This window comes from Hypanus sabinus, chromosome 6 (assembly GCF_030144855.1).
Source record: "Hypanus sabinus isolate sHypSab1 chromosome 6, sHypSab1.hap1, whole genome shotgun sequence".
NCBI lineage: Eukaryota > Metazoa > Chordata > Chondrichthyes > Myliobatiformes > Dasyatidae > Hypanus > Hypanus sabinus.
In genome coordinates, this window is record NC_082711.1 from 66,995,131 (window position 1) to 67,021,545 (window position 26,415).

General features: G+C 39.9%; 1 long non-coding RNA gene across 2 annotated transcripts in view; it reads right to left on the minus strand.

Annotated features, from left to right (window-relative positions):
- Nucleotides 1–4,347: 4,347 nt before the first annotated feature.
- LOC132395014 (uncharacterized) overlaps nucleotides 4,348–26,415 on the minus strand; it is a 183,066-nt gene continuing 160,998 nt past the window's right edge. For both annotated transcript variants that reach the window (XR_009512484.1, XR_009512485.1), the window contains 2 exons: nucleotides 21,151–21,334; nucleotides 4,348–4,808 (listed from right to left, as the gene is read on the minus strand). This is a non-coding gene — a long non-coding RNA (uncharacterized LOC132395014). The remainder of the gene's footprint in view (nucleotides 4,809–21,150; nucleotides 21,335–26,415) is intronic.

Consider the following 26,415-nt stretch of genomic DNA (forward strand, 5'->3'; position numbering starts at 1 on the left):
GCTTCGACATTAAAAAGGAAGGAGGTACAGCTTCAGTGTGTAAGGTCAAGTATGAGATTGCTTGCCAGAATAACAGTTGCAGTGAAGTTCTGAGTGTAAGGCTACTAACACAAGATTAGTACATCAAAGCAACCCACAGCCTGTTACTTCACCTCACTCTATGAACAAAGTTCCCATGGAACAGACTCCTCACCCTAGACTGGAAATTCCTCAATATGAAGAATCAGAGATTAGGGCCTGTTATTCACAACACCCCTCTCCACCTTGCCCCCCCACCTCACCCATTCACCAAACTATTCAATCACGACAGCAAGTGACAGGACAGATCTATCTGGTCCTGCATCATATCCCAGCCCATTGGGAAGATTGTCAATATTAGAGAAGAGGACACAGCAAAATGATGTTTTCTTTGTCGGGGCCATATCTCTGCCTGGAGAAACTTGAAAAGCAGCACAAAATACTAACAAACCACCAGGATTTTGATACTGGGCCACTGTTTTAGAAAGTATGAGAATACTCTCTGGTACTTATGTGAATCATTTATTCAAAGTAACATTTTTTACAAAATAACTGCAAAAATCTAAATCCAATTATTTTAAAAATATTCAAATTTGTTTTAACCTATTTGATTAATATGTTTCCTAAATACATTTAACGGATTTAACATGTTCTTTTTCTATAAGTTTGAAAGTTTGCAAAGAATTGTATTTGCAGATGTTACAGTGTCACTGAAATGTGTGTGTATTTTGAAAGCTGTGAAGTAAATTCAGCTGTTACTGTTTTTACAAAGCTGAATCTTCTTGGTATAATTCTCAAAACATTTTTTTTTCACATTTACATGAGTCCCATAAACTGGAATATAGATGTGCACTAGGTCTTTTTTCCTCTGAGTGAAGGAATACACTCACAAAGATTGTCACAACACACAAAGTCATGATATAACATCTCCTCTTATACCAGTGATATTCAGTATCCTAATTTATTACTGTCACCAGGATAGGACATATCCATATCATGGCAAGCTACACTAAATCATTGCCATGCAGATTTTACTCTTACCTGCCTTCCACTAATAGTGATCTTACTGTACCATCTGGGAGCTCCAAGTATTCACTATTTTGTTCTTGTCAGGCAGTATCTCCCAATGCCTCGTGTCAAATATCAGGGTTAAATGCTGTTCATATCATATTATGAAGAAACAACCAACAGTTCATTACAAAGGGAAGTATAGCACTTTGTTCATACTATTTAGCAGTAATTCAGCATTTAGTACTGGCTGGTGGAAGGTGTAAACTTGGGAAATCCGTTAACACATAAATCATTGGAACTGTTCAATTTGATGAAAGAACTAGTGTTCACAGTGTTTGTGGGAGAAAATGGAGCAGAGGTCAAGGTGAAGACAGGATTCTAGATCAATTCAGTGACAATAGGGTACGTGGAAAAGGGTTAGAACTTATGATAACTGGGTCAAATTCTCTTACTGGTGAATGTGTATTAGAGCTGCCGAAAATAGTCTGAAGACTCGCTTTCCATACTCTGAATGATTATGGCCACATGATTAGCAAATATCAAACAGCAACATTAGAAATCAATAATCTTCTAATGACACAACATCACACCCTGAACCATTTAATATTGGAAACACTGACAATGATTTTTCAAAAAATATTTTCTCCAATAAAAATTTTCAAAGCTAAACCCTACTAGCTGGTGCTCATCCCAAGTTAAAATAAATTCTTATGGTGCATAATCTTAGCCAATCCAATATGTGTTGATAAAAAAGTTAACTTCCATATAAGGTATCCAGGCATCAGCAATCTTTCAGTTTTACACTGATGGAACCATATTTGAGATGGGCAGACACCATGTACAAACACATGGTTAACTTTGAGCAACAGAATACAGTAAATATTTTTTTTTGCTTGTAATTGTTACTTATTCTTTATTCTTGTAATTTTGTACGATTATATGGAAACCATAAACACTGATTGCAATCATTGCAGCAGAATGCTTGAACTGATAGTCCTTGAATATTTAAATTCTCACAGCTCTCCATCTTGCCACCGATCACCTGATGAAGCTGTTATAATTCTTTAATGTCACCAACTGTTCTGATTTTTTGTAACTGACGTGTCTAACTAAACATTGCTGTAACCATGCCAACAGAATAATATGACATGAATCCACTGACATTAAACTAGGGCATTGCCTTTTGTAGCTATTTTTCCACCATGTGACCCCTATATTTTGCAAGATAAAATATCTAGACAATTCACCTAATACAGCGGATGGAACCCATAAAATGTATGGGTTTCACTAAATTGTAAAGAAATAATTTCAAAAACATGCTTGCAAATTTGGAACAACTTTTTCACCAAAACTTAAACTTTGTGATAAGCTGATGAGCACTTAGCTATTGGGGATGTAGATAACATGGATCTCTCAAGCTGTTGTTGCTAGACCAAGTTGATCCTTGATACTTGATGCTTTTTGATCCATTAGCTCTTTCATCCTGGCCTTATATGAACAGTCATAAAATACCTGTCAGACTGGATACCAAAGAGCCTTTCATACATAAAACAGAGGAGGCATTTGAAGGGTAGCCATGGGCACTCACAAGGGCCCCAGCTATGCCTGCCTCTTCAGTGGCTACATAGAATGGTCTTCCAAGTCTTCCCTGGAAATGCACCCCAACTCTTCCTCCACAAAATTGACAACTGCATTGGTGCTGCTTCATGCACCCATGTTGAGCTCATCAATTTCATCAACTTTGCCTCCAACTTCCACCTCACTTTTAAATTCATTTGGACCATTTCTGACACTCCCTCCCCTATCTTGATCTTTCTGTCGCCATCTCTGAAGACAAACTGTCAAGCAAAATCTTTTATAAATCTACCAATTCCCACAGTTATCTTGACTATAACTCTTCCCTCCCTATCTCTGGTAAAAATGCTATTCCTTTTTCTCAGCTCCTTCGTCTCTACTGTGCATGTATATGTCCTGTCCAGGTCATCAATGATGTTCTCCTTCTTCAAAGAATGGAGTTTCCCTTCCTCCGCCATTGATGCTGCCCTCCCCGGCATCTCCTCTAGTTCCTGAACATCCTTGCTCATCTTAACAGTGATAGAGCTCCTCTTGTCCTTACCTACCACCACATCAGCCTCTGCAAGTTCCGCCAACTCCAAAGGGATTCTATCACCAAACATATCTTTTCCTCCTTCATCCCTTCCAATAGGGATCACTCCCTCCTTGATTCCCTTGTCCATTCATCCCCACTAATCTCCCTGTTGGTACTCATTCCTGCAAGCCGCCAAAGAATCCAATCACCTCCATGTTCACTTCTGTTCAAGGCCCCAAACAGTCCTCTCAGGTAAGGCAACACTTCACCTGTGAATCTGCTGGGGTTGCCTATTGTGTCCACTGCTCCCCATCGTAAATTGGGGGATCCCTTCATCAAGCACCTCCACTCCATCTACCAAAAGCAAAATTCCCATGGCCAAATATTTTAATTCCCATTCCCATTCCTGTTCTGGCATGTTGCTCCTTGACTTCATCTTGTGTCAAGATGATGCCGCTCTCAGGGTGGAGGAGCAAACCTTATATTCCATTGGGTTAGCCTCCAACCTGATGGCTTGAATATCGATTTCTCCTTCTGATAGAAACATTTTTCCTCCCCTTCCCTACTCTGAGCTTTTACTTCTTCTCACCTGCCTATCATCTCTCCCTGGGTCCCCTTCTCCCTCCCTTTCTCCTATGGTCCACTCCTCTCTCCTATCAAATTCCTTCCTCTCATGTCCTTTGTCTTTCTTATCCATGTGGCGTCACCTATCACCTGCTAGCAATCCTCCCTCCCCTCCCCCCACCTTTTTATTCTGGCATTTTCCCATTTCCTTTCCAGTCCTGAAGAAGGGTCTCAGCCCAAAACATCGACTGTTTATTCATTTCCATCGATGCTGCCTGAACCTGCTGAGTCCTCCAGCATTTTGTGTGTGTTGAGTTGGACCTACAGTTTAGCATTTTATAGGATAACAATTTTCAAGCTTCTTCAACAGATGAGAAATGACTTAAAAGTGTTTTGGTTCAAATTGAATACCAGAATATTGGTGTCATGATGTCTTGTAAAAAATAATATTAAAATGTTTCTCCAATAGTGAATAGGCTGCTGATTTCACATGTAGCAATATTTAAGCTGAAACTAGATGCATGTGAAGATATTAATATCAAAACATCAAGGTTTTTAGAATTCCATGAAATAAAAATGAACTTGTTCAGTTAGCATTAACTTGTAGGATTTTGTGAATAAAACATGCGAGAGTCATTTTATGTGCTTAACAAAAGCCACAGCCTTTTACTTCCATTATGAACAAACCAAAAGCAATCACCTTACACTGACATTGTTACATCAGAGACCATTTCATAAAGTGGACAGAACAGCTCAATGACAGTATTTGTGAATTATGTAGAACCGTTTCAATTATAACAATATGTGGGAGGAGCTAAAGATGGTGCCAGAGGCTGTCTTCTCTCAGTCCATCTGCAAAACACAATTTAAATTTTTTCTCTCTAATGTCTCTTCTTTCCTTTTCAAGGTGGATAGGGTTCTGTTGGAGTCCGTGATCCACAGCTGCATTCAAACTGAGTTCCTGCTCTTAGAACTTGTTGAACGGCCTGGTGTCTTTGATGTGCCCAGAAGCAGCCTGGAATTGGGCATCTTCAGGGTGCAGCCCTGCGAACGAACTGATTCCACACCGGTGACACCGACTGAAGCATGGCAGGAGATCGAAACATTAAAACCGCAGTGTATGTAGCTGTTGAAATAAGCGGCACTTAAATGTCACATCACAACAGTGAGCTGTAGGCCTCCCTCTCACTGTGGCAGCAGCGATCCCTCTCTCCCATGGGATTTTGAACTGGTGCGGTGAACAATGGCTTTTGACGGACTTTAAATCATAGTCTCCATGGGGGGCTTCATTCTTCCTTGCATGGCAGGTGGTGGGGGTGGGGGGGGGGAATGTTTTTTGCTGAGACAGGTGGGGGAAGGGCAAGGGGAAGGTTGATGCTTTGCTGCTGCTTGTGTGTGGGAGGGGGAGGGGGGTTGGGATTTTAACACTTTCTTGCCGTTCATTCTTTGGGGTTTTGCTTTTGTTTCGTGGATGTCTAAGAAGAGTAAGAACCTCAGGTTGCATATTGTATACATTCTCTGATGTCAAATGGAACCATTGAACTATTGAATCACGCGTGTCATCTGTCACTGATTACAGTTCTCTACACAGAACCACCAGAGTACAAAAGAGCTGGCATTACAAGTCTGTCTGGAGCTAGTACAAGCCACCTGGCTCGGCTCCTATGTGCCCTGGTTGGAGTAACAGCTGGAACCTCTGGCTCATCCTGGGGAGTGCTGATACACACAGTCATGCTGTGATGCAGGTGATATAATAGTGGAAAATGTGGGCTTAATGAATGTTGGGAATTTACCCAGCAGGTGAATGAATTCACATATGGTGGACGTGAGCTAGACAGCATTGTCATGGGAACTTATTGGGGGTACAGGGGAACGACCCAAAGTTTTTCATATTCACGAGCCAGCAGCTATTAAGATCTACTAACAGTCTTTTGTAGAGCAGAAGTCTAGCAACTTTAGCCAAGACAAAGTCCCATGTATAGCACCATCCACTGAAGCAGAGTGTCAGACGTGCGTGTCCTACAAGTCTGGATCCTACTGCCGTTGGCGGTCTTCAGCAAGGTTTCATCACTCTTTGCCTTCTCATCAATAGGCGATGCTGGCAGCACACTCACTTGAGCACCCGTGTCACATTGGAAACATCACCTTGAAAGGGTGTCTGTAATGAACAATAGACAACCCTGGCAGTTGGAACCCATGGTGTTCACAGACCCCCAATGTCCCGATGCAGAGATTCTTCACAGTGTTCACTGGGCTTCCACCACTATAAACATTGCAGTAGAGTGCCGCTCTCAAAATTCCAGCAGCTTCAAAACAACAGTGTTGCTTGACATGTCATTGAGTAGCTCTGAAGTCTTCTGAAAGCATTGGAGTCACCAATATAGGACTTTGTGAATAAAACACGTGAAAGTCATTTTATGTGCTTAACTAAAGCCACAGCCCTTTACTTCCATTAAGAAACAAACCAAAAGCAATCACCTTACACTGATATCATTACGTCAGACACTGTCTCTCAAAGTGATAGTCCAATGACTGTGTTTGGGAATTATGTAGAACAATAATCCAATGACGGTGTTTGGGAATTATGTACAACAGTTTCTATTATGAACAATATGTGTCATCAATCATCCATAACATTGCCCTACAAACTAATCACTCTGTTAATGATAGAAAAACATGTGTCTTTCTTTAACCCAGACATATTGACCTAACATTGAGATTTAAATTTCACTGGTCATAACATGGAGCAAGATACTAGAATTGCCAAATGGAGGAGCACAGATACAAGGTCTGGGCTTAATAACGCTGAGAATCATGGAAACTCTAGCCTATCAAAAGATGTGCTACAGCCGAACATGCTGAACTTTTCCCATAACTCTGAACTTCACAACATTTATGTTGCTTCATTTTTCTCTCCTTTAAAATTTGCTTGTTCATGTTCCTGTTCTTTTTCCAAACCCCCACCCTCCTCCACAACTTCTGGATAAATTCATCTGCAGCTAATCCCCTCAACTACCCTGGCCTTACTCCATCATAAATATTCCATTTGATTTATCCTTTCTTCCCGCCTCACCACCCCCACCAACTTTCATTGCAACATTTAACTATTTTGTTTTCTCTCTTGCAACACACACAAGATGCTGGTGGAACACAGCAGGCCAGGCAGCATCTATAGGGAGAAGCGCTGTCGACGTTTCGGGCCGAGACCCTTCGTCAGGACTAACCGAAAGGAAAGATATTAAGAGATTTGAAAGTAGGAGGGGGAGGGGAAATGCGAAATGATAGGAGAAGTCTGGAGGGGGTGGGGTGAAGCTAAGAGCTGGAAAGGTGATTGGCAAAAGGGATACAGAGCTGGAGAAGGGAAAGGATCATGGGACGGGAGGCCTAGGGAGAAAGAAAGGGGGAGGGGAGCACCAGAGGGAGATGGAGAAAAGGCAGAGTGATGGGCAGAAAGAGAGAAAAAAAGGGAGGGGGGGAAAGCTAAATATATCAGGGATGGGGTAAGAAGGGGAGGAAGAGGCCATGGATAGACATATCAGAATGGGAATGGGACGTGGAATTAAATGTGTGGATCTCCCAGTGGCCACACATTTTAATTCCACGTCCCATTTCCATTCTGATATGTCTATCCATGGCCTCCTCTACTGTCAAGATGAAGCCAAACTCAGGTTGGAGGAACAACACCTTGTATAGCGACTGGGTAGCCTCCAACCTGATGGCATGAAAATTGACTTTTCTAACTTTCGTTAATGCCCCTCCTCCCCTTCTTACCCTATCCCTGACATATTTAGTTGTTTTTTTTCCCTCTCTCTCTCTCTCTCTGCCCATCACTCTGCCTGTTCTCCATCTCCCTCTGGTGCTCCCCTCCCCCTTTCTTTCTCCCTAAGCCTCCCGTCCCATGATCCTTTCCCTTCTCCAGCTCTGTATCCCTTTCGCCAATCACCTTTCTGGCTCTCAGCTTCACCCACCCCCTCCAGTCTTCTCCTACCATTTTGCATTTTCCCCTCCCCCTCCTACTTTCAAATCTCTCTACTATCTTTCCTTTCAATTAGTCCTGACGAAGACTCGGCCTGAAACATCGACAGCACTTCTCCCTATAGATGCTGCCTGACCTGCTGCGTTCCACCAGCATTTTGTGTGTGTTGCTTGAATTTCTAGCATCTGCAGATATCCTCGTGTTTTTCTCTCTTTCCATGTTCTGACAAAAGATCTTCAACCTAAAATATTAATTCTGTCTCTCTTTCCATAGTTGCTACCTGCCTTGCTGAGTGTTTCTGGAATGTTCTGTTCTTATTCAAAATCTACAGTGACAGGTTAGAAACACCACAAACAGAAGGCCATACGCTTTAATGAACCTATAAGGGGGTTTTAAATCTCAACAGTAGTTACTTTATAATTATTTTAAAGTTTAAGTGCAGAAAGCAGCAAGGGTAATTGTTTTTATTCATTACTGTAATTTGGGTGTATTACCCACCCCCAGCTGTCCTTCAGGTGGTGTTGGTGAGCCTGCTTCTCATACTGCTGTTGTTCTGGGAAAGGGGCTCCTACATCCTGATGAATGACACTCAACTCGATCTGTCATGCTATTACCCATATAGCTCATCTGGACATGACCCAGATGAGACCTAGAAGGGTCTCGACCTGAATCATCCATTTCTCTCCACAAATGTTGTCTAACTTGCTGAAATTGTTTCAGCATTTTGTGCATTGCTCCAGATTCTGCAGTCTCATATATCTCCAACCTAGAACACTAAACGTTTTCTTTTCACTTCATGGATTTTTTTTAATATTTTGGATTTCACTTCCTTACTTCCCGATTCCAATTGTGCTGTGTAGGGAGTTACAATATTTGAACCCTCAGTTTTTCTTTGATCCTCTACCACGAAGTATAAGAGTGGAAGAGTGAACAGATGGCAGGTATGGTCCTACCTGCTAGAATTCATTCTGTTGGATAATGGTAAGGCAGTGGCTCAGACATATTCACTTTCCCCAAGGAACAATAGCTGAGCTGTATCATGAGCTTAGTCACAGCTCTGTTTAATGACTTGTGGGATTGATCTGCCAACACATTCTCTGTGGCTCTCCCAGGCTTAACTTAATGTCATTCCACTCATTACTGGTGTCAAATATGATAATACACCTGCTACTTAAGAACTTAGACTGGTACTTTCCTTGTGTTCCTTCTCCATGACTTTTGGATGAAGCAGTGACATGGAAAATTGGATTTTACTGGTAGGGTTACACCAAAAAGTAGATGTGGTATATTAGTGTCAGTCAACTAGCAAAGAAATCAAATCCAAACTGTTTATAAGGCTTACAGACTGCACAACGTGTTTTCACTCTTTTCATTGGAAAATCTTAATGTATATTTATCGTAATTCAGTATTAAGCATGAGAATCTCAAAGTCCTGGATAAAAAGGAGTGTACGCTGAGCACCGGGAAGCCAAGGATTGTATGAGGTTATCATGAGCACTTCTCAGCTGATGGCAGGAAAGATATTCTGGGAGGAGGGGGCTTAAGAAGGGCCCTAAGAAGACAACTGCATGGTTAGAGAAGAGCAAGATGGAAACAGAGAGTGTCCCAGGGTTGCATGCTGGAGAAGAAAGGATGGCATGACAGTTAGCTGTCTCCATGCACAGAGTGAGACCAGCATCTGTAGCATCGACAATAGTAATTCATGGGAAATTATTACATATAATTTCAAGGCAAGCTGTGTATTGAGAAGAGTGTGACAAAATGAGTGCATTCTCATGAGCTATAAATGTCAGAAAAGGATACAAAACAAGTACAAGGGACCTGTTACTAATGGACATGCAGCAGAATTAAAAGTGACACTGGAGCAGATGTTAATCTGGATTCTGATATATTTAAATGTGGTGAACATAACAAGATTACGTTTGACTATGGAAAGTACCAATCAAATGTTCATGAAATTTTCTTATTGAGTATGGAAACCGTTAGGTCAGGAAAGGTAATAAGTAAATAACAATCTTTTGCTTCTTTCTATTAACAACAGCAATAACACAAGAGTACATAGAAATCAGATAAATAAATAATTAAGTTCCAAAATATTTTAAAGATATGTGAAGATAGAAGTTGAAGTCTGATATGACCATTTGCACTCTTGATCATAAGATGCAATTCATTACATCTCTAAAAACATAGAACAATAGTTTCAGATAGTTGTGCAGCATAGAAACAAGCCTTTCTGCCCAACATGACGAAGTCGATCTTTCTGTCTAGCTACACTAATCCCGAATGCCAAGATCAGGTCCATATTTTTCCATGCTATGCTGCTTGAATTGCTTATCTATATTGTATTTCTTAGATGTAGTACTTACACATAACTCTAGCACTTCCTCTGGGCAAGAAGTATAAATATGATCCACTCCCTGAATCCTCTTCAAAACACCATTAAAATTCTCTCTCTCCTTAACTTTATAGTTACCAATTTGATCGTTGTACAATAAAAGCACACCTTTGGCATATATGATCTACCCAATTTTCCAACAACTAACATACAACAATTTTGTGTAAGTTGTGATTTAGACTTAAGCTGTGCACTGAAATTCCTGTAAAGTGCAGGCAGCGCAGGGATCTCTGTGCTGAGAATGTCAAATTGAAAAATTTGCCCTCTAGTGTTTAACTTTTAGATGAACTGGACTGTGTGAAGCAGATGGGATTATACAAAAGTTGCAGAAGTAACTGAATGAAAATTGCAGTAATGTGCAAGCAAAATGATAATTGTGTACTTTTCATGAATTTGTCGATATTATTGATAATGTTTATCGTCCTCCCTTTTGACAGCTTTTTTCTTTTTCAAGTCTCCCATGCTTATTTATACTCCACACCTTGACCTTTTCCAATTTGCATCTGTGCTTATCGAGTTTAACTTAAGTGCAGAGATTTGAAAGACAGAAAGTGAAAGCAGAGTTAATAATTCTTGACAATCAGAGCTAACAGTTTTTGACACCATTTTGAAAGCACTTAAAGCAGTTAATCATATTTAAATCAGAAACAAGACAGTAAGAGTTAGGTGGGTAAAAATACTATAATTCTAACTTGACAGTTATCCAGATGGTAAGAACCCTATGGACACTCACCATACATTTGCAATCAAGAAGATAAATCCACATATGATCTAATGCATGACTCAAAACTCAGCAGCTAATAACAAATTAGAGTAACATTGGTTCTGACAAAGAAATGAGATTCGATACAAGATTTGGGCAATTTCAAAATGACATCCTGAATATGGTTATACAGACAAAGGAAAAATGTATTATATGTCCAGGTAAACCTCTCAGCCTAGAACCTATTGAGTGACCTTATTATTCATCCATTTTGCTCATATCTTTCTTTTTCCGCTATTTAATGCAAGTAAACACATTTACTTTAAATGGTTTTGTACCTTTGTTAAAATTACACAGCAAGAAGGTCAATGGTTGCTCTTAATATTTCACTCAAATTAATTTTTAGTGAAACATTTGGTTACAAACAGCTTATTTTGAACTTCCATAGGGGAAGAATCCCCTCAATCTTATGGAAGGCCACCAGAGCACTAAAAGAAGCTTGGACTGCCACCATAGAATTATCAGTGATGGGGCATATATTAACAAGGCAGAAGAGTACAAGAAACCTTTCACCAAAAGGCTCTGTGAAGATACCAAGGGAGATGATTTGGGCAAAATGGAGGATGACTGCATGAACCCTTCGGCTGCTATCTTAGGATTCCTCTGGTGGAGAAGGGCTGGAACACAGCACACAGGGGAGAAAGAGATCTGAAAACCAAGATCTGTTTCAGCCCTAAATATCGACTGTTTACTCTTTTCCATTGATGTTGCCTGACAAAAGTTTGATGTCAAACATCTTATTAGGGCTAAGTTCAGATCAGGTGATGACATGGCAAATAGAGTTCATTGCTGAATTTTCTCTTCCTTACTTTTGCTGCCATCACCTGATTTATCAATGGAAATTGTTGCCTGATTGCCCTGATGCTTTTGGGTCACAACAATTCCAATATTTAGCCTTTTATTAAAAGCAATAGTCTGATTAAACTTAACAATTACAACGTGTCACATCCTCAGTGGATCATGTCTGTTCATAAATGAAAATTCCCATCTATTTTATAAGAATTCCCACAGAAACTGCTGGGCCAAATCCTCCCCCTGCACGTGTCCAGCATTGTCAACAGGTCTTCATCTCCTGTCCTCAGAAGCAGCAATATCACCAATGGTTTGCTTCATGACCAACTTCAGGTATTGATGGTTTTGGGAGGCAGGATGTTCAAAGACTTCTGGTGACAATTGGAAATCAAGTCTGAGTCAGTCATTGTCATTTGTCAGGATTTACCATTGCCTCACAAGTAAATTATACTGGTTACACTCATCAATTAAAAATGAACATTAAACTTGTGAGTAAATATGTTACAAGAATACTTTGAAAGCTTGTAATTTTCAGTAGAAAATATAATGATAATTTTGACATTTCTAACTCTTTAAGTTAATTTTCATTAGATTTCTCAGATCCAATAGTGCATTTTCCTTTACTCTCTTTTTCTCTGTGTACGTGTATGTACACGTGCGTATGCATATCGCATTTGTGTGTTTTTCTTTTTTGTATCTTTGTCTGTTCCAAAGGTGTGAGCACTCCGAAAGCTGATGATGACACCCATAGGGCGCATCACAGCTTCTAGTGAAAGGAGAAATACTTCCTCATCTCATCATATCACACAAGCGTTTCCTTCAAACCAGCTCACTCCTTTTTTTAATGCTGTGCTGACTTCCTCAGCAGAAAGTGACAGGTTGCATATTGCTCCCTGAGTATCACAGCATGTTTACAGGATCCAACATTGCTTCACACCAGCCAAGCCTTAACCTTTCTAAAGTGCAGCTTCCGTGCTGACCAGCTGCCTATCATCTTCTAATCCCAAGCACTGAGAGAAATAATACTTCATGGAGTAGAAACTTGTCCTGAGCTGTATTTGCAAATTGTGCGATATATTAGTAAAAATGCATTGTTCACTGATTCAGAAATTTGGCTCCAATGAAATCAAGGGCAGGTCAGAATAGGTGCATGGTTAATTCATGATGTTAGGAGATACATACCTACTTATCCCAAATCCATAAACATCGAAATACTGCTACTTGTAGGATCTTTTATAGAATGAGTCTTGCAGTCTCCTGAAAGATTCCTGATTATGGTCAATCAATGCTTGATCAAATTTCGGGAATCAGTGACAGAGATGGAGTAAAGCCAGAAACGGCTGGAAATACTCAACAGTTTAGTTGGCATTTGTGAAGAGAGAAAGAGAGTTAAGGGTTTATGTCAGTGACCATTCATCAGAACTGCCTTCAGAGAGGGGTTAGGGTGGCATGAACAAAGAGAATATCTTAGACAGAAGACCAAAAATATCCAAGTGACTCAAGCTAAACAGTTAATAGATGAATAAAATCAATTAGAGAGAGGACAAAACAAAATGGGCTGTAATTTTGAGAGGCATGTCAATGTAGATGTAGGAAATTTGGAATAGAGAAAATGTTATAAATGCCCAGTTCATCAGTCAATTCAGACACAGATAGGAAAGGCTGGTTATCTGAAATTATCAAGTTCACTACTGAGCCTGAAGGACACAATGTGTCTAGATAAAACATAATGTGCTGCTACTTGCACTTAGGTTGGACTTTGTTACAACTGAGTTATCAGTGTAATAGAGCATAAAGTATCAGGCAACTGTAATCTAAGGTTCTGAAAAAGACTAAAATGAGGTTTTTTTCAATACCACAATGAGGCCTTCCATAATTGCAGCCAAGTGGTTTTGAAAGTATTTTTCTACTTTTGACTTTTTCTCTCATTCTGTTTGTTTATCTATTCCCGTTCCATCCTCAAGGTACTCAATGACAATGAACCTCACCTCTTAGAAAAATTCTGCTGCCAATTACAAAGTGGCTACAAGTTAGAGCCAACAATTGCCATAATTCACCAACTACTTCCAATGTGTATATTGCACAGAATTCTAAATCATTGCCACCACCAGAAGTCGAAGTACGGTTGCTGAGGTCTGTACCCCTACACAGGTAAGTGCACTGGGGGGTCACAAGTTGATGCATTCATTTGATTGCTATCTTCTCTTCCTCTTTGACACACCAGATTCTTTACAATAAATATGTCTATACTTTCATATCAATGGCATTAACTTTAAGTATTAAATATATTTTTTCACTAATATCCAAAACTCTTAGATTGTTGTAAAGACACACCTAATCCATCACTGTCTTTCAAGGACGGAAATCTGTCAAGTTTTCTTTTCTGATCAACATGTAACACCAAACCCATCAATGTAGTTGAAGTCTCTACATTTCGGGGGCAATTAGCCATAAACAGCAAATGCAATTTTTGTCAATGCTGTCCTCCTCCCACAAATTAAAAACAGGTTAAAAACACCCACAGCAAGATTGATTACAATGTAAATGTATTTTACTTTTCATTGTGAAGTGCTGCATTATAAAGGGCCTTCAGTGTAAAATAACTTCAAATCTCTCAGTTTATTAAAGAATGACAAGATTTAAAGCATTCACTGAAAGTAAAAATAAACCTTATATTTATATCCTACATTTTATGCCCCCTTCTTACTCATTATCAATAAGCAGGTTACCAGATAAGGCCTTCAAAGAGGGAAGTTAAATAGGTCCTGATGAAAAATGGAAAAAATGACTGGCAAGGTTAACTCCATTGAAAACAGATGAGCTTGTTGGTCCTAAAGGCAATTCTCTGTTCCTAAAATCTTCAAGGTAGGGTTCTCTGAATCTAACATTTAATTTATGCCTGAAAAATGGAGTCTAAATTTAGGAAAATGGGTTTGATTTTGTTTTTGAAATCAGCTCTCCAAAATCTCCGGTTGCCTTTCTGGTTGCTGAATCTGTAGAATGTTCACATAAATGTCAAGATTCTCCGCACACAGATGGGTAATAGATTCAGAATAGATTTCAGCTAAACCATTGCATCTGATTCCAGAACTGCTATTGAGGCAAAATGCAAAATGCAGCACTGTTAAAAAAAAGATTGTTTCCGTTTCTGTATTCTTCACAAGAAACTAATGCTTCATGAACAAGGCTATTACTGTAATTTCAACTCATTCTATGTCCCATTTATCTATCACTTTTGTGCTTACTGTCAGTTTCCAATGGGAAAAAAAGCCCTAATTTTATACTACTCATCCTTGTTTTCTAATTCCTTCTATGTTCTTACCCTCCTCTTCTTCTTTCACCTCTTCCAGTTCTTTAACTTCCTGTGCATTTTTGGTCTCGTGTACATTCTGATTTTAATCACCAGACCACCAGTATTGTTCCTGCAGCTGTCATTCTTTTTAAACCCTCAGCCTCTTTCTTTCAACCTTAAAGCACTAAATGAAGCTACCTTTCGACCATTCACAAACAAGAGAAAATCTGCAGAGCTGGAAATCAAAGCAACACGCACAAAATACTAGGGGAACTCAGCAGCCCAGGCAGCATCTATGGAGGAGAATAAGTTGTCAATGTTTCAGGCTGACACCACTGTAAAGGAAGAGGGAAAAAGCCAGAACGAGAAAGGGAAGGAGTACGTCAGGATAGGTGAGGAGGAAGGTAGGTTTTTAGGGGAGGAGGGATGGTGAGAAACAGGGAGGTGATAAGCAGAGAAGGTAAAAGGCTGAAAAAGAAGTAATCTGATAGGAAAGGAGAGTAGACCATAGGAAAAAGGGAGGTGACAGGCAGGCAAGGAGAGAAAACGGGTATGAAGAGAGTCAGAATGGGGAATGGAAAAAGTGAGAAGGGGCAGAGGGAGAAATTACTGGAAGTTAGAGAAATTGATGTTCATGCTGTCAGGTCGGAGGCTACCCAGACAGAATAAGAGGTGTGGCCTCATTATGGCAGTAGACAGAGTAAATTTTCTCAACAAAGCAGTCCCCGATCTACATCAGATCACACCTTTAACCCTTCCTACATCATCATTCATCCTTACCTTTGCTTCCCTGTCCCTATCTTTTCTGCTTAGTCTGAAGATCCTGACCTCCTACAAGTTCCCTCCTCAGTCGAGTGTATCTCTTCAAAATTTTATTTTATTTAGACATTCAGCGCAGAACAGGCCCTTCCGGCCCAATGAGCCGCACCACCCAGCAACTCACCTATCTAACCCTCAGAAGAATTTACAATGACAAAGCAATGCACTAAACAAACATCTCTGGACTGTGGTAGGAAACCAGAGCGGCCGGAGGAAACCGTCGTACCCTCAGGAAGAACGTACAACCTTTCTTACAGAGGATACCAGAATTGAACTCCAGGCTGTAATAACATGACACTGACCGCTACGGAGTCATGTCACCCACAGTCTGAGTGTAAAGGCACTCAGGGTGCTGCTTGGGTTTCTGCTGTTGCTGTCCCAGATAGAATATAAACTTACTCTCAGCAATAAGCTTCTAAACATAATCAGAAGGAACAGAGAGCTTCAAATTTGCTTTATAAGACTAACTTACTTAATGAAGCACATTCTAAATTTTGGCAGTCCATATTGAATAGTTTACATGTAAAATATAATGTATATTGACAAAGCTTCAAAGTAACCTATAGTTCCTATGTCTTGGGCTCTGTAAATGTTCATTTGCATAGGGTTCTTGATGGGTTTGTCCCATTGAGGCAGGGAAAAGATGGTAGTGTGAATGAACCATGGTTGATGAGAGATGTGGAACGTCTAGTCAAGAGGAAGAAAGATACATACTTAAGGTTCAGGATTCAAGGATCAGACTGAGTTTGAGTGAGTTATAAGGTAGTCAGGAAGGCGCTTAAGAATGGACTTAGTAGAGCTAAAAGAGAACTTGAGAAGGCCTTGTTGAGTAGAATAAAGGAAACTCCCAATGCGTTCTACAGGTACATAAAGAACAGGAGTATGACTATTGTGAGGGCTGGTCCAACCAGGGATAAAGAGGAAATACTTGTCTGGAGATGGAGTAGGTAGGGGAAATGCTTAATAAATACATTGTTTCATTATTCAGCAGTGAGAGCAACAGGACAAACAAGAGGACAACGTGAAACAGGCTGATGTGCTGGGACATGTTGGTGTTAAGAAAGATGATGTGCTGGAACTTTTGAAAAACCTTAGGATAGATAAATCCCTGGGATCAGGCGAGATATACGCTAGGTTATTACAGGAAGCGAGGGAAAAGGTTACTGTACCTTTGGCAATGACCCTTGCATCCTCACTGTTCACTGCAGTAATACCATAAAATTAAAGATGGCAAATGTTATTCCTTTGTTCAAGAAATATAATAAGGATAACACAGAGAATTATAGACCGGTGGGTCTTATGTCACTGATGGGCAAACTATTGGAGAGAATTCTTAGAGATAGGATTTACAAGCATTTAGAGAAGCATAGTCAGATTACAGATAGTCCACATGAGTTTCTGAAGATTCCCCATTGTAGTCTCTACAATAAGTCAGAAGACATAGAATCTAGGGAAACCTGTCTGCTTGGATTCAGAATTGGCTTCCCACAGAACGTAGAGGGTGATAGTAAATGGAGCTTATCCTGCTTGAAAGTTGGTGACCAGTGGTATTCCACAGGAATCTGTTCTGGGGCCCCTGCTCCTTGTGATTTTTATAAATGACTAGGCTGAGGAAATGAAAGGGTGGGTTAGTAAGTCTGCAGATGACACGAAGATTGGTGAAGTGCTGGTGCAGAGGATTGTTGTAGATTGCAATGGGAAATTGACAGAATGCAGAGCTGGGCTGAGAAGTGGCAGATGGAGTTCAATCCAGAGAAGTGTGAAGTGATACACTCTGGAAGATCAAACTTGAGGGCAAAATGCAGGGTTAGTAGCAGAGATCTTTGCAATGTTGAGGAAGAGAAGGATCTTGGGATCCATGTCTATAGATCACTGAAAGTTGTCATGCGACTTGATATGGTAATTAGGAAGGCATATGGTGCATTGACCATCATTAGTCAGGGTATTTAGTTCAAGAGCCATGAGGTAATGTTGGAACCCTATAAAACTCTGGTTAGACCACACTTAGAGTATAATGTTCAATTCTAGTCATCTTGTTATAGGAAGGATGTGGAAACTTCAGAGAAGATGCAGAGGAGATTTACCTCAATGGAGGCTAGATTAGTGAGCATGTTTTATGAGGATAGATTGAGCGAGCAAGGGGTTTTCTCTTTGACATGATAGAGACGTCTAAAGTGATAGGAGGTACAGACAGAGTAGACAGCCGGAAACTTGTTCCCAGGGTGGAAATGGTTAATATGGGAGGTCATAATTTTTAAGATGATTGGAAGAAAGTATGTGGGGGTATCAGCGTACATTTTTACACAGCAGAGAGTGGTAGGTGCATGGAACATGCTGCCAGTGGTTGTGGTAGAAGCGGACACAGCAAATTAGGGACATTTAAGAGATGCAGCGATAGTAAGATGGATTAAAGGAAAATGGAGGGCAATGTGGGAGGGTAGTGTTGATTGATCTGAGAGTAGGTTAAAAGGTCAGAACAACACGATCGGCCAAAGGAGCTGTATTGAGCTGTACTGTTCTGTGTTCTATGTTCATGTTCTGTGACAATTGCTTTCACAATGCAATATGATTGGGAGGAAAATGAAAGACAATCTGAAGACAATGGCGCCGAGGGCCTCAGTAGATCCATTATAGTGCATAGTCATAGCAAAATGTCTTTGCACCTGTATTCAGTGCAATAAAAGTCAATATACCATTTTCTTTTTTTATGCATGCAGGGTTTCGACCCAAAATATCGACAGTTCCTTCCCCTCACAGATGTTGCTCGACCTGAAGGGTTTCTTATGTTGTTACACCTGCATGTTTGTTTCAGTAATTGATGTACAAGGGCAGCAGAGTACCAAATCTCTCAATATTTGGTAATGCTCTGACTCTCTGTTGATCCAAAGTATAACTGCATATTTACGTATTCATACACTATACTTCATGTAACACTTACTTGTCCACTCACACAACTTGTCAAAATTACCTTGATGCCTCTTTGTAACCTCCTCAGAACTGACTATCTCATCTGGTTTTATGTCATTGAGAACAGAAATATCATGTTTGCTTCCTCATTCAAGCCTTTGTTTTTAATAACACTATTAATAGCTAGGATTCAGCTACTGATCCCTATGGTACCTCATTAATCTCCACTTGCCATCCTGAAAAAGTCACTTTTAATCTTCCTGTCTTTCACCTATCAGTCACCCCGTGTCCACTCCTTTCCAGTATAGTAGCCAGATTTCAATATGATCATTTTGGACACTAATCTCTTACTTGGAACTTTATTAGAGGCATACTGAAGATACAAGTAATCCACATCGTCTGATTCCTCCTTATCTATTTAACTTTTATAAGCCATTGCTGGATCACTTTTCTTTTTGTACAGAAAAGAAATGTACAACCATTACCGCTCCTTGTACTCATTCCTTCAATCGTACTCATTGCCATCGTACTGTTAGACCTTTTAATAATGCTCCCCAATCTATCATAGATAAGCTCATATCTCTTACCAATGTAGTTCCCTTGGTTTAAAATTTGGATATCAGTTTCAGATTCAACAACTTCACTTTCCTTCCCAGATGTATTGTGTCATACTTCCTTAAAGGACACTGTGCTATAAGGTTAACAACCTTTTTCATTGTAAAAGACTCAGTCTTGAATAGCCTGTTTCTAGTTCACTCTCAACATAGCAATCTAAAAATAAATTAATATCCACTCTAGTAATTCATCCTCCACCTTATTATTGCTAATTTAGTTTGAAGTAAAAATTATCCATGGTCACTGAGACACCCTGTTTACAATAAACAAGAACTCAGCAGACAGAAACAAAGGAACATTTTGGAGACAAAAAGTGGAAGTTGTTGTGGGTCAAAACCCTGCCCTAGGACTCCCAGTTCTTCCAGCATTCTGTTTTTTTAATTCCAAATTCCAGCATCTGCAGTGTCTTTTGTCTTCATAGCTTTTTAACATGTGTCTCTAAGTTCATATTTGTTTAATTAATGTTAGTCAATCACAAAATTAAGTACCTTGGGGATCCAATAGTATAATAACAGCACATCTAACTGTGGCTAGTCATTAAAATTACAGGCAGTATGACTTTGCAGTCTGCACTATGTTGTAAGGGTGCAAGTTAATTGCCATGCTGATCCTGGCACCTATTTGCTGACGCAGTCCAACATAATCCCTTAATTCTTGCTTTCCATCATGAACTCCAAACTTGTCTCTCCCTTCTTAACGCAAGGGACAGGCGACATGCTGTGATCTTTTACCGTGGCAAGTCAATTCAATGCTGCTGCCTGAACCATGAGAAGTGTGGTTATCAGCTCTCTCCAGCTGATAACAGCCACCTGTTAGATTGGCTATAGCTTAATTTAAACTTTAATTTCCTGTCCAGCACTTCTACGGGACATGAGGGGAAATTAAGACCATCCCAGATGGTTAATGGTAGGCTGCTTCTATTGCTTGAACTAATCTGATATTAACACTTAACATAGGATGTTACCACCCTTCTGCATGTTGCTGCTCCATCATTTTCAATATTAGCATGTCTTATCCAGAACAACAGTTCATCCCAGTCCATCCCAGTTAATGCCCTCCCTACCACCTAGCACATCTACACGGAGTGCTATCGTGGGAAAGTCGCATCTAGGACCCTCATCGCCCAGGCCATGCTCTCTCCTCCCTGCTGCCATCAGGAAGGAGATTCAAGAGCTTCAGTACTCAAACCACCAGGTTCAGGAACAGTTATTATTCCTCAACCATTAGACTCTTGAATCAGAGAGGATAACTTCACTCAACTTCACTTGCCCAGCACTGAACTGCTTCCACAAACTATGGACTCACTTTCAAGGACTTCTCATCTCATGTTCTTGATATTTATTGTTTTTTTTTTCTTTTTTTATTTGTTGTTGTCTTTTGCACATTGGCTGTTTTCCTGCCCTGTTGGATGCAGCCTTTCATTGATTCAAAGTACATTTATTATCAAAGGATGTATGCATTATGTAACCTCAAGATTCATCTTCTCCTCAGACACCCACGAAACAAAGAAAACCATGGAACCTGTTCAAGGAAAATCATCAAACCCCCGCACAAAAAAATCAACCCCCCCCCTCATGTTAACAGCAGCAAGAACATCAACACCCTCCCCCCCCACCCGCAGCACATAAAACAAATTACACAAACAGCAAGAAGAAAGAACAATCAAAAACACAGAAAATAAAACACAAAATCCATAGGGTCCATACTCATTTCAGCTCAGTGGTTATTAGTCAAATCCACACACCCTAAACAGACCCAGAACCTCGGAAACACCCTCCAACAGTATCGAGAGAGAGAGAGAGAGGCTGTTTGAGCACAGGTAACTTCCTTCAGGAGCAGTGACCAAGAGGGAGAGAGAGACCATCACGTGTAGACACCTTCCTCCAGCAGCAGCGAGCAAAACACTCACCTGCCTCGATGCTTTAATCAGCGAGATCGGTGAGAAATGGAGTTGATCATGGGCTTGCACCCCGTCTCCAGGCCGCATACCTCACAGGACATCTTCAGAGACATAAAGTACCACATTGCTCAATTGTCCTGAAAACATATCACCGAAATGTAGATCACAGGCTCCAACATTAGCAGAACCACTTCTGAAAGAAAAAGAAGATTTAGGAGAAGTGAAAGGAACAGCTTTGTGGACCATCTGGAGAATGTTGCCGCTGATAAGCATTTTTGCTGGCGCAATCTTCTTTCAGATTCTTAGATTTACTGTGCATGCCTGCAAGAAAACAAATCTCAGGGTTGTATCTAGTGACATATGTGTACATTGATAATAAATTTACTTTGAACTTTGGACTTTTGTAATTTGATTAATATCTGGCTTGCATTGGGAAGCTGAGATTTAACTGTATCAATTCTTATTTTTCTACTTATATTACAGAATAAAAAGAGAGAAACAAAAGGGGTTTTCTTGAAACCTAAAGAGATTTCTCATACAGATAACATAAATAAAATTGTAACAATGTCAGAGTATTAGAGACAGCATGAAATTAAATTATTTAAATCTGATCCAATTGTACCTCCAATTTATGTTTATTACCAAATCAACACATCCACTAAGACCTATGGAGATTTTGAACTATTTCATGATTGAGATCATGTATAGATGAATTTTAATTAGATCTTATTTACATATGAACTATTACAATTTGTCAACCTTATATGTTCTGTATCAACATGATCATTCTTAAACAACTACAAGAAGACAGCCAAAACAACTGTTTTTGAGTGCACATATTTTATTTGTTTTTCTCTTTTGCTAAATATATTAAGTTCTTTTATATTTGTGATTTTATGTTTTATGCTTTACTTTAAAACTGATGTTTCTTCAGTTTGAACATTTTTTTACTTTCTTAAAATATAATTCATTGAATAGATAGATAGATACTTTAAGGAAATTACAGTGTCACAGCAGCATTACAAGTGAACAGATAAATAAATATTAGAAGTAGAAAGAATAAAAAATACATTAGCACAAGCAGTCTAAAAGGAGGTGGTCATCCTGTTAATGAATGAAAAATATTTTAAAATAATAAAAATAAACCTTAATAACAGATAATAAAATAAATCTTAAATCAAATATATAAGCATTAAATTTCAAAGGGATTTTCACATATTCTGTTCTAACTTTACCAGTGGATCATCTTATCTTCAGAGAAATTACTTAAGTAGCTGCTTTTAGCCATTGACATTATTTCCCAGGAATTCTTCTGAAGAAACCCTGTAGAAATTGTAGGCACTTTGTTTTCATTTGCAAGATCACAATATACTGCATATTTAAAACAACATAGTTTGCTTGATCTGTGATTGAATTATACTGATTGTAAGCAAACCAAATACTTCCAATTTATAAAAGTTTTTGATAACATGGAGCATCTGTATGCCATAGCAATGGCTTTTCCTTTCATTTAAAGAATCATTTGAGGTTTAAATGTTTTACATGGAGCATAGAATATAGAAGAGTACAGCACAGTACAAGCCCTTTGGCCCATGATAATGTGCTGACACTTAACCGACTCTTAAGAACAATGCAACCATTCCCACCCACATAGCCTCCATTTCTCTTTCATCCATGTGCCTATCTACAAGATTGTTGAAATATTCTTAATGTATCTGTCTCTACCCCCATCCCTGGCTGATGCACCATCAATAACTCACTCTGAGACGTAAGGCGAGATATCGGCTTTTATTGACTGGAAGAAGGAACCAGAAGTGAGTGACCATCATACTACGTCCTGGAGACTGAGGCCGAGCATAGGCCTCAGATCGCCTTTATACAGGGGCCTTTGGGAGGAGGCACAGGAGCAGTCAGCAGGGGGTGTGTCCAAACAGGCACACGTAGTTCACCCCATTGGCAGTGCACTGCACGCAACTAATACAGTGTAAAGAACCTACTCTGATATGTCACTGATAATTTCCTCCAATCATCTAAAAATTATGCCTTCTTGTATTAGCCATTTCTTTGGGAAAAAGTCACCGGCTATCCACTCTCATGCCTCTTATGATCTTGTACGTTTCTAGTAAGTCATCTTTCATCCTCCTTCCTTTCAAAAAGAATAGACCTTGCTGCTCATAAGGCATGCTCTCCCCCTCCATCTCTCCATTCCCTGCATATTCATACGATAAACAGCCTCCACTGCTAAATGTTTGGTAGTGATGCAGAAAGAAATGAACTGCAAGAACATATTAATAGATCCAGGAGGTGGCTACAAAGATGGCAAATCAAATTGAGCTGGAATATCTGATGACTAAGTTTTAACCATTCTACTTACCATGATCCTAAACACAGTTTACATACCTCCAAAGGCAGATATTAAAAAATGCACTCAATGTATTGAATGCCTCCAGGTTCAGGAACAGTTATTACCAATCAATCATCGGGCACTTGAACCAAAGGGCATAGCTTCACTCAACTTCGCTTGCCCCATCACTGAACTATTCCCACAACTGTGGACTTACATTCAAGGATTTTTCATCTCATGTCCTTGAAATCATTGCTTTTTTTTTCTTTTGTATTTGTATTTCATTGTCTTTTGCACGGTGATTGTTTTCACATCCTGTTGGGTGCAGTCTTTCATAGATACTTTTGAGTTCTTGGATTTGTGATTGCCCACAAAAAAATGAATCTCAGGGTTGTATATGGTGACATACTGTATATGTATTTTGATGATAAATTTATATTGAACATTGTAGAGAGCTATGAATTTCTGCATTTGAGAAGGTAAACAAATCAAGGAAACGTACAGTGTGATAGAAAATGAAAAAAGTATACAGGAACAGTCAGAATGATCTGATTCATTCATCAGTAGAAATTTGCTAGAGTCTTTGATGACATACCAAATCTCCTCAAACTTATTAAGCAGTTGATGCCATGCTTTCTTCATGATTGCATCAATTTGTGGACCCAAGTTAGATCCTCAGGGATGTTGACACCCAGGAAATTAAAGCTGCTCAATTTTTCCACTGTTTACTCTTCAAGGAGGACCAGTGCGTGTTCTTCAGATTTCCCCTTCCTGATCCACAATCAATTCCTTGTTCTTGCTGATATTGCATACAAGTTTGTTTTTGAGGCACCACTCAAACAACCAATCTACCTGACTCCTGTACACCTTCTTGCCACCATCTGAGATTCTGCCTATAACAGTTCTGTCATCAGTAAATATATAGACAATGTTTGAGCTGTGTCTAGCCACATAGTCATGAATGTAAAGACAACATATCAGTAGGCTTGAGGTGTGCTTGTGTTGATCATCGGTGAAAGATCTTATTATTTATCCATATTGACTGTGGAGTCCCAGTCAGGAAATTGAGGATCCAGATGCAGAGGGAGGTACTGAGGACCAGGTTTTGAAGCTTATTGATTAGACTTGAGGGGTTGATGGTGTTGAACGTCAAGCTGTAATCAATAAACAGCAGCCTAACATTATGTTTTGCCACTGTCCTGGTGCTCCAAGGTCGAGCACAGAGCCAGTGAGTTTCTGTCTACAATAGACCTGTTGTGGCGATAGCCAAATCTCAGTGGGTCCAGGTCCTTGCTCAGCTAGAAGTTAATTCAAAGCTTCATCATTGTAGATGTGAGTGCAACTGGGTTGAAAGAGCACACCCTCCTGTTGTGAGTGAGGAAACAGATTCAATAGGTCTCACGGACAAGGACTCTGGACAAGCAGCCTTGGTAGTAAAGGATTTTATTTACAGAAGGCAAATGTGGGAAAATGGCAACAGGAAGAACACACACACGTGCGTACAATTTACAGTAGTTGGATCAGCAATAAAACATACACGGACAATTAATAACGAGCATGGGAAAATCACGTAGGAACAAAGTACGCGCACACACAAACACATACAACCAAGGGAAAAGTCAATACGGTACCCGCCCCCCCCCCCCCCCCGACTTTGTCCAGGCATGGCCCTTCTGCTTAGGGACTCTATTCAGACTCCCAACCCTATTCAATGCACAATTCACCAACAGCAGGGTGGTCTCTTGGAGATAGCAAAAAAGAGAATGGGTCAAGCACATGTGGCTTCCTTTATAGTGCAGCAGGGCTGATGAGTCCAGCCCAGGTAATTCACAGGGAAGCCAATGGCTCGGTGCCAGCCGGGTTAAGCTGATTACAAAGGCCAAGTACAAGGCTAATTAAAGGGGCCAATGGTTAGGTGTGCATTGATAGGTGAGGAGGGGTCAAACCTAGATTGGCAGATGGTGTGTCTTTCATCCAGGTAATGGGCACGTGACAGTCACGACCCCTCCAATACACCTCCTCTTCTTAAGCACGGTATGATTGCTGCCCTTTTGAAGCAGCTGGGAACTTCTAACTACAGCAGTAAGAGGCTAATAATGTTCTGGAATACTCCAGCCAGTTGATCAAGACAGATTTTCAGTGCCCTGCCAGATACACTATCCATGCCTGATGCTTTGCAAGAATTCACCTTCTTCAATAATGTTCTGATATCAGCCTCCTTAAGGAATTCCCTCAATCTTACTTGCAGGATCCATCCCATACCCTCTCTTTGAACTCCTCATTTCCCTCTTAAGAGCATTTCTCATCATTTTATAGTCATTAGGAGTTCACTCAATCCCAATTTCCTCAAAAATTTTCTTTTGCTTGACCAGAGCCTCAGTGTCTCTCATCAGCCAAAGTTCCATAAACTTACAAGGTTTACTCTTCACCCTAACAGAAATAGGTTGTTCAAACTGGCTGATTCCACTGACGTCTGCTAGATCCTGTCTAATTCTCCCAAAGTTAGCCCTGCTCAAGTTGAGGACCCTAACCTGTGAGCCCATCTTATCCTTTTCTATCACTACTTTAAAATTAATAAAATTATAGTTACTAAATCCAAAGTGCTCCCACACCAGTTACTTGCCCTGTCTGGTTCCTTCACAGGAAATCCAGTAAGAAAGGAAACCAAACTTTAACAGAAGGAAGCTGTCCTATTGTGCAATTCAAGGGAGTTCATTAGGGCAGATACCAATGTGTTTAAATGAGCTGCACTTCGGAAGTGAATTGATGAAGAAGATTTGTGTAGATTATTCAGTCAGAGTGACTATATTTCTTAGGAGTGTCCCCAAACTCAAAGGCAGCATTGGATAAGTGAGATGTTTGTTTCTATGCCTGTGCACTCCACTTCCAATCTATTTATCCCAAGGTTTTAAGTGTATCTCAGTCATGAT